Raw genomic sequence first — 9,110 nt, forward strand, 5'->3', positions numbered from 1 at the left:
TTTCCTCCCTCCCTCCCTCCCTCCCTCCCTCCCTTCCTTCCTTCCTTCCTTCCTCCCTTCCTTCCTTCTTTCCTTCCTTCCTTCTTCTGTTGGGAACAGGCCCCCCAAAATATGACCATTAGCTGGCCCCAAAACTGGCCATAAACAAAATCTCTGCAGCACTGTGACATGTTCATGATGGCCATCATGCCCAAGCTGGAAGGTTGTGGGTTTACTGGAATGAGGGCAAGGAACACCTGGCCCACCCAGGGCGGAAAACCCCTTAAAGGCGTTCTTAAACCACAGACAATAGCATGAGCGACCTGTGCCTTAAGAACATGCTCCTACTGCAGATAACTAGCCAGAGCCCATCCCTTTATTTCAGTCCATCCCTTCGTTTCCCATAAGGGATACTTTAAGCGAATATCTATAGAAACAATGCTAATGACTGGCTTACTGTTAATAAATACATAGGTAAATCTCTTTTCAGGGGTCTCAGCTCTGAAAGCTGTGAGACCCCTGATTTCCCACTCTACACCTCTATATTTCTGTGTGTGTGTCTTTAATTCCTCTAGCGCCACTGGGTTAGGGTCTCTCTGACCTAGCTGGTCTCACCACCTTCCTTCCTTCCTTCCTTCCTTCCTTCCTTCCTTCCTTCCTTCCTGCCTGCCTGCCTGCCTTCCTTCCTTCCCTCCCTCCCTTTCTCCCTCCTTCCCTTTCTCCCTCCCTCCCTCCTTCCTTCCTTCCTTCTTTCCTTCCTTTTTATAAAAAAAGTTTTGATGCAATGAAATAGAATTGATGCACAGGTCCTAAGTTTGGGGCTATGGGTTCTACATCCCAGCAACTGCCTCTGTCAATTGATGTGTCTGTCATCTTTGCCTAAGATTTGTGACTGTAGTTATAGGGGCCATTTTCGTTGTTGTTGTTTTCTTCTTGGACCTATACAGGGTGTAACCTGTAGGGCATCTTTGAAATCAACTTGTCTAAATCCTATATGTTATATATGGAAGGACAGAAAACCCAGAGAGCTGAGAGGCTCACCCCAGCTCACGCACCCTTGAATTGGCGGAAGGTAAGGAATTAGAACCCGCAGATGACACACCCAACCCTCCCTGTCCAGGAACCACCCCTCCTTGCCTAGAATGAATCCTCCATTTTTGTCAGCTCCTCATATGTTTCCACTGCAAAGGTGTTCTTCACCCTGCCTTCAGGGATGCTGCATAAATCCTTAGATTTCCTAACATAGTCTTCCCTCTTCATTCACACTCCCTGGGCTCCAGTGGAGATTAGGCCAAAGAAGAACCACCTTCCCCTCCAGCCCTACCTCACTCTCTGCTACCACACTGATATCTAGGATAGTCCTCTCATCTTTAATGTGCATAGAATCTCCCTGGGATCTTGTTAAAACGCAGATGCAGACTCAGTAGGTCTGGCTTGAGGCCTGACATTCTGTACTTCTAACAAGACCCCGGGTGATGCTGAGGCTGCTTTGAGGAGCAAGTCTCACGCTCTGGTCCTAAAGGGCTAGAGCTGAAAGGAGCTGCCAGAGGTCAGGTGCTCCAGAAGTAGAGCTAAGCCAGCAATTCCTATAGATATGGCCCCAGAGAAACCAGTAACATAGTCGAGGAAGTAGAATGAGGTAGAAAGGAAGCTAAGCAAAGGGCTGGCTTCAGCTAAAAATCTAACCTCAGCCTGATCCACAGGTTGCTCTGGGACATAAGACTCATAAAGCTGAGAAAACATAAAACGCCATAAAGCTGTTCCAGTGTCAACTGAGGCAAAGGAGCTAGGTTTTTGCTTCCAGCATCAGGCAGTCATGAGCTGTGAGATGCCCCTGGGAGAAGGACATTGCCCTCCCTGGATAACCTCCAGGCATTTTCAGGGTTGGCGGCTCCCATTTGGTAAAGGGCAAGTCTCCAGAGAAGTAAACAACCACGAGCCATCAGCATGCAACACTCACAGCAGCTGGGGGCAGGTGCCCCCGCGGTATAGAGGATCCAGGCAGGCTTCCAACAGAATCTAGCATGAGGGCCTAAAACTCATGCAGGCCATCTGCCCAGCCCCACTTATGCCTAGCAGAGATTTTATCTTTGAAAGTTATGCATATGTACATGAAAAAACAGAACTAGAAACACCAACACAAAACTTTACAATGGTGATCTCAGCTTGACTCTCTTGTCTTTTTCCACAACTTTCAATTTTGCTACATTAACATACATTCTTGTTGTTGTTGTTGTTGAGACGAGGTCTCAGTTTGTGGCCCAGGCTGAGTGCAGTGGCACAATTGCAGCTCACTGCAACCTCGACCTTCCTGGCTCAAGCGATCCTCCCACCTCAGCCTCCTGAGTAAGTGTGCGTTACCACACCTGGCTAATTTTTGTATTTTTTTGTAGAGACAGGGTTTTCCCATGCTGCCCAGGCTGGTCTTGAACTCCTGGGCTGAAGTGATCCACCTACCTTGGCCTCCAAAGTGCTAGGATTACAGGCATGAGCCACCATGCCTGGGCAACATGTATTAATATAAACCAATCAAAGTAAATTCCCTGATAGCTCAGTTCAGAATCTTAGAAATATTTTTATTTATTTAGTAACTTTTTATTGAGTGCCTGTTACTACCATTTACAGTGCTATGTGATTCCAATCAACCTTCACAGCGCAATACTAATGACAGGGCACACATCTGAAATGCAATTTGTAGCAAAGAGAAATTATAGACTCTTTAGTACGGTTTTTAAGTTTGAATCTATTTTTTTTTCCAAGTCTTTGAAAATTGCTTATCTCCATAACCCTTTAACTGGAACAGCCCATTCATCAACCCCTGGCTTAGTGATGCGAAATGCTGTGCTCCACACAGATCTTGGCAAAAGGGCTAACAGAACTCAGGCCCCTGACTCCTGTTGGTTCTCAAAGACCACACAGCCTGCTGGTGCCCCAGGAGCAATCTCTATGGACTCCCTTCTTTGTTTGCACTGCCTAATTAAGCAATCAAGTTAATTGAGATTAATGGCTGGCTTAATAGGGATTAATAACTTGCCAAAAATGCCCCGGGTTTGGGAACTTAGAGCCGCAGTATTGCTCTTTATAAAAGCTGGAGATGTGGTGGCCAAGCAGAGCCCAGACCCTCCAGCCTCTCTGTTCACTTCTCAGAGGGTGCCTCAGACCTTCAGGATGAGGTGGGATACTGGGAGCGGGGGTGGGGGTGCGGAGGAGGGGTTGGGGGGCAGATAAAGCTTCCCGGTTAGCTTGACCTTCAGAGGCCCTGCAGTTCCTGCCCACACCACAGAGGCCTCCATTGCTGAGCCAGGCACCAAACCCAGTGCAGGGGCATAGTCCCAGCTCTGCAGGCCTGGGCTCCTGGGCTCCTGGCAAGCCCTAAGGTGCCTTCTAGTTTCAACAGTCTCTGGGTCTCTGGGTTCTCAATCCTGGTTTCCTCTTAGAATCTCCTGGAGGGAGCTTTTTCAAAAATGCTGATGCCCCAGCCCTACCCAGAGTTTCTGATTTAATTGGTCTGGAAAGAGGGGAGATCCTTTTTGTAAAAGTTCCCCAAGTGAATCTTATGTGCAGACACTGACAATGAGATCAGGACTTTTTTTAAAAACCAGTCCTCTTGGTGATAAGAGTGAAAAAAAGTGGAAGGAAGGGGCCAGATATGGTGGCTCATGCCTGTAATCCCAGCACTTTGGGAGGCCGAGGCGGGAACATCACCTGAGGTCAGGAGTTTGAGACCAGCCTGGCCAACATGGAGAAACCCTGTTTCTACTAAAAATACAAACAGTTAGCTGGGCGTGGTGGTGCATGCCTGTGCTCCCAGCTACTCGGGAGGCTGAGGAGGAGAATTGCTAGAATCCTGGAGATGGATGTTGCAGTGAGCTGAGATCGCACCACTGCATTCCAGCCTGGGTGACAGAGCAAGACTCCGTCCCCCCCCCAAAAAAAAGAAAGTGGAAGGAAAGAAAGAAGGGAGGGAGGGAAGAATGGAAGCAGAGCCACTGACACCAAGAGATTTCTCAGATTGAAGGGAAGAGGGAGGGGAAACAGGGCAAGCGCAGCAGGAGGGAAGACAGTTCACACCAAATGGCAGCTGCCTCTGTCTTGCTGTCTGTAGGCTACAGAAGGTCACGGTTCTTTCTTCTCATTCCCAGTGGAGAAAGAATCAATGGCTTGAATTTTCTGCCCAGAGAGTCCTTTTTTATCTTGACTGATGACCTTGAGTCTCTCAGTAGAGCCTCACAGAGGTGGGAACATTTGTCTCCTGCAGACTGCAGCCAGCCTGCACACCTCGATGCACACCTGGAAGGCTACCCCTTTGACTCAGGGCCTCCCCTCCCCAGGTGGAGGGTTCTCTCCCTTCCCTTCCCTCAGTCGCTCAGCCTGCAGGTCTGAAGTGGGCACAAGGACCAGACCGCAGCAGGTGCTGGGCGGGCCAGCCTCGTGATGACTCCGGTTTTACAAGACCCTGGCCCTTTCCTCCTCTTCCCTCCCCACAAACGTCAAAGGCTTCACAAAACAAACATGTAGCCCTGGGGTCAGAGACCTTTGGCAAGAGATTCTGGGTCCTCCTAGGTTGGGGACTGTGCCTGCAGGATTGAGCAGAACGGGGAAGGCCAGCTAGATCGCCACTGGAAAGAGCAAAGAGCTATCCACAAAGGGAAAGGGGAGAAGGGAGAAGTCCCTGGAGAGTGAGGGGGGATTTTGAGAGGGGGCAATGGCAGATCTCGGAGCAGCTGCCCTACTCTGATGTCGGGGAGTGGGAGCAGTTACATGGTGGCACAGAATTCTAAACATTTTGCTATGCTCGATGGATATATAATCCCCTTAGATGTTTTTCAAGAGACAACAGAAACTATTTAAATTGCTTTTCAATTATGTTTGGATGTAGCTCTGTTGTTACTTCTGAATGCAACACCTTGTGAATGAAAGCTAAAGCGCAAACCAAGAGGCCTCGATTTATCTGAGACAAGACTATCCACCACCAAGGTGCACTGGAGGACTGAATTGATGATGTACCTGTAAACGCCCAGTGGCACGATGCCTGGTACAAGATGGGCAGGTGTTCACTAAGTGCCGGATCTCACCACCTCTCGCTTCCATCCTTCCATCCGCTGACCCCAGAGAGCCGTGCTTCAGCCTAACTGAACAGCATAGGACATGTCTCTTTAAGGGATAACTCTCACAGTGGGCATTTCAGGCCCAGGGAGCTGCTGGAGGTTTTGTGGGCAGCTGCCTCCTCCTAGAAAATGGCTTTGCGGTCAGTTCTGACCTGGTGTGGGGAGTATACTCACACCTATCAAACATCTTAGCAGAGGCTTAGGAGCAACTTACTCTGGGCGCCAACATTCCCTGACAAGGTCAGATTCCTGATGCTCCTTTGGGGGTGTGGTCCTGCTGGTCACCTCTGTAGCTGTCCATCTGTCACCCCACACCCCTGTCTCTCACTGCTCTGGCTTTCCTACAAGGACCAGCTCTGGCCAAGCCCACAGGGCTGGTGTTGTAGGCAGGAAGTGGTGAGCTACCAGGAGACACTCCAGAAACGGTGTCTGTAATTGGCCTGGAGAGAGTGGCTGTCCAGATGCAGGCAATTTTCACTTTGATGTGAGCAGAATTACAAAGAATCGTAAAAAGAGCCTATGATTTGGGCTGAAACCGTGCCACGGCAGTTGAGTCCCCGCCCTGCACACAGCTGCCTTCCCCTTCTGCCTGGAAGTCAGCCCTCCCGGCAGCCGCCCTCTGCCCTCTGCCTGGCCAGCCCCTGCTCCTATTCACAGTTGCACTCAATGCCGCTTCTCCAGGAGTTGGAGCTCCGATGTGTCCTTGCTTACAGCACCCATCCCCTCCCTCAACGCACCCACCACCCGTTCAGTTCAACTGCTTCGGGTGACTCCTCCCCTCCCTTGGTCCCCATCAGACTGAAGAGCACAAAGGCAGGGGCTGCAGCTGTGGTGTGGCGTTCATCCCTGAGTTCCAGAGCTGGCCCGGCCGGCACGTGGCGAGCCCCCGGAGCTTCTGTGTTACATGGATGAATGAAGGAAGGAAAAACGGCTGGTTTTTTAGTGGGGCTTCTTGTGTAACAACAGGAATCTAGGTGTGGGAAACCGCCTTACCAGAGGAGGATCCAATTTTTGTGAACCCTGAACCTTATTAATTTGGGGGCCCCTTTAAAGAAAAAAATACAAAAAATAATAATTATACTATAAATTTTACAAAACCCGTGACATAGAAGGACGTATGTAGGCCACTTCCAGGACTTACCGTGAGACACTGTACAGCGTGTGTGTCATTACTCCATCCTCAGGCTCCCGGTGAGGCAGCCCAGCGTGTCTCAGGACACTTCTGCCAATGGCACTGCTTTAGAGCCAAAGACACCAGCAAAGAGAACTCCTAGCCCACGAGCTCTGTCCCCTCTAGCTTCCATTTCCTGAGCCACAGCCCATTCGGTTAATCTGGGCTCTGAAGGGTGACAGGTTTGGCGATAAAAGACAAAAACGCATGGAGAGTCATGGGGCCCCTAGGCGTCCCGCCAAACGTCATCTACCTACAGTCCCTGCTGCCTGACATCCATTATGAGGAAGTGATTTCTGCACAGGCCTCTAGGCCTAGCTCAGTGCTCAGCTCAGTGCTTAGAGCTTTCCTCTGCAGATCTCTGGAGCAATCTCTCTCTTTCTCTGGGCAGTTCTCTCCCCTCTAGTGCTCTGCCCTGTGAATTCTAGCCACCTTAACCTCCCTGAATTCTCAACACTGTTTTCTCAATTCAGGGAGCCCCTGGCTCTGTTTGGATCCCCCCACTGCTCTGTAGCCTGCACACTCGCTCCAGACAGTAAGCTGGGATGCTCGTTTGTGTCCCTTCTCAGGGTTCGCTGTCCTGAGCCTGTTATTTTCAGTATTTTAGCTGGCTTTTTTTTTTTTTCTTAGTTCTTTAAGGTGGGAGAAGGTAATTCCGTTCCTGTTGTTCCATTCTGGCCGATAGTAGACATCTAGTTCACCCATATTCAGGAAATTGTCTGCCAAATACAGGTCTAGAGAACAGAGTTTGCCTGTCAGTCATTCTTTTGATTAAAAGTGGTGTTTCAAAGAGAAGCGGCTAGTTCGGTTTTCACACGCGTGCTTTCGCTCCAGAGCACCGCTGCAGCTCCCCGCCATGCTTTCTGCCTCGGTCCCTTCCGTCACAAGGTGGTAACTAGACTCCTGCTCCAGGGCTGAGATTCCATACAATTATTTTACCATTTCATCAGGATATTCTTAACCCATATTGCCCTTTTTTTTTTCCTTGTGAGTGCATAGCAGCAGAGAAGAACAAGACTGCTAGCACCTTTGAGGGCTGGCTTTGATTCATGCTAAGGCACCAGCCGTTTTATACTCTCCTTTTGCTTTTGCACCATTGGAGTGCAAGTGTCCACACAGCACGGTATTGTTATGAAAATAGTTTTGACCTCTCAACCCTCTGAGTCTCAGGGCTGCCCAAGGGTCTGTGGAACAGAGGTCAGTGCCACTCAGTTGGGCTACCTTGAGTTACCCTCAGACTGGTGGCGATCTTCCTGCCTTGGAAGCAATGGGATAATAGGCATGAGCCACCATGCCCAGCCCTCTGTGTCATCCTTAATGGGCAACAGCTGGGTCCTGTGTACTGTGGCAGGGCCTGTCTTTGGGAAAACAACCCAAAATTACCCCTTTCTTTTATGTGTGTATGTGTGTGTTTTTTTGTTTGTTTATTGGGTTTTTAAAACATTTCTAAGTAATTCATTCTGGGAAGTAATAAATGCATTTATTTTCTTCTCTTCATTTTAATTTCCTCTCTGGATTCAAAAAAATTAAAAAAAAAATCTTAAAGTATGTTCTCAGAGCTGGTAGCTATTTTCCCACTCTCACTGGAGAAAGAATAATCACATACGCAATCTTTTATATATATCAGATCCTTGTTGGAATGGAGCCATGTGTATATGGAATGAATGAATAAATCCAGACTCTCATTTAATTAATGCCCCAGAAGCTACTAAGAGTCCTTGCAGAGAGTCCTCTATCATAGTCGAGCTGAGAGGAGGGCAGTGGGGACAGGTGTGGCCACTGTACCCCCATTTTAAATATGATCAAATGAAGATAATCTTTGCAATCAGTGCGACTTGCTACAATCCTCTCTGCTTCTACTGCCTCTTTATGTCAGTAGCAATACCTGGAGTACAGGGAAACCACTAGAAAGCCAGATTGTGTGTCTTTCAACCCTCTACCCAATTCCATCTACTTCTCTACATTTTTCTTTTCTTTTCTTTTCTTTTCTTTCTGACAGAGTCTCACTCTGTCACCAGGCTGGAGTGCAGTGGTGCGATCTCGGCTCACTGCAACCTCTGCCTCCCAGGTTCAAGTGATTCTCCTGCCTCTGCCTCCTGAGTAGATGGAACTACAGGTGACCGCCACCACTCCCAGCTAATTTGTTTTGTGTTTTTAGTAGAGACGGGGTTTCACCATGTTAGCCAGGATGGTCTCGATCTCATGACCTTGTGATCCGCCCGCCTCAGCCTCCCAAAGTGCTGGGATTACAGGCGTGAGCCACCGTGCCCGGCCTACATTTTTCTATTAGTGACATGGTTGTTCCCTGGAGCCATTGGAAGGAAAAGCACTATCCCAGCCTCCTTGTGCTCCCACATGGCAGTGCTGAGGTTGGCATGATGCAGGCTAAGAAAGTGGGTGCTTCCATCACATGGACCTAAATTTAAATTCAGCCTCGACCACTTCCTCGCTGAGTGCCCTTGAGAAAGTTACTTAACCTCTCTGCACCTTAATTGCTCACCTAGAAAAGGTATAATAATAGTGCCTCACTCACTGGGATGTTATGAGAAGCATATACGATAATGTAGGTAAAGTGCATAGCTTGGTGTCTGCACACTAAACTCAGGGCTAAGTTATTATTATTGTTAATAATAATGATATCAGGCTTCTGGTAATTCTCTAGAACAGTGGTCAGAAAACTGCTGCTGTATACCAAATCCAGCCCTTGGTCTGCTTTTATGTGGCCATTGAGCTAAGAGTGGTTGTCATATATTTTTAAAATTTATTTATTTATTTTGGTTGTTACATTTTTAAAGGGTTATAAAAAGGAGGAGAAGGAGGAGGACAGGGAAAGACTGTATTTACTATCTAGA

Source organism: Mandrillus leucophaeus, unplaced genomic scaffold (genome assembly GCF_000951045.1).
Source record: "Mandrillus leucophaeus isolate KB7577 unplaced genomic scaffold, Mleu.le_1.0 Scaffold12, whole genome shotgun sequence".
Taxonomy (NCBI): Eukaryota; Metazoa; Chordata; class Mammalia; order Primates; family Cercopithecidae; genus Mandrillus; species Mandrillus leucophaeus.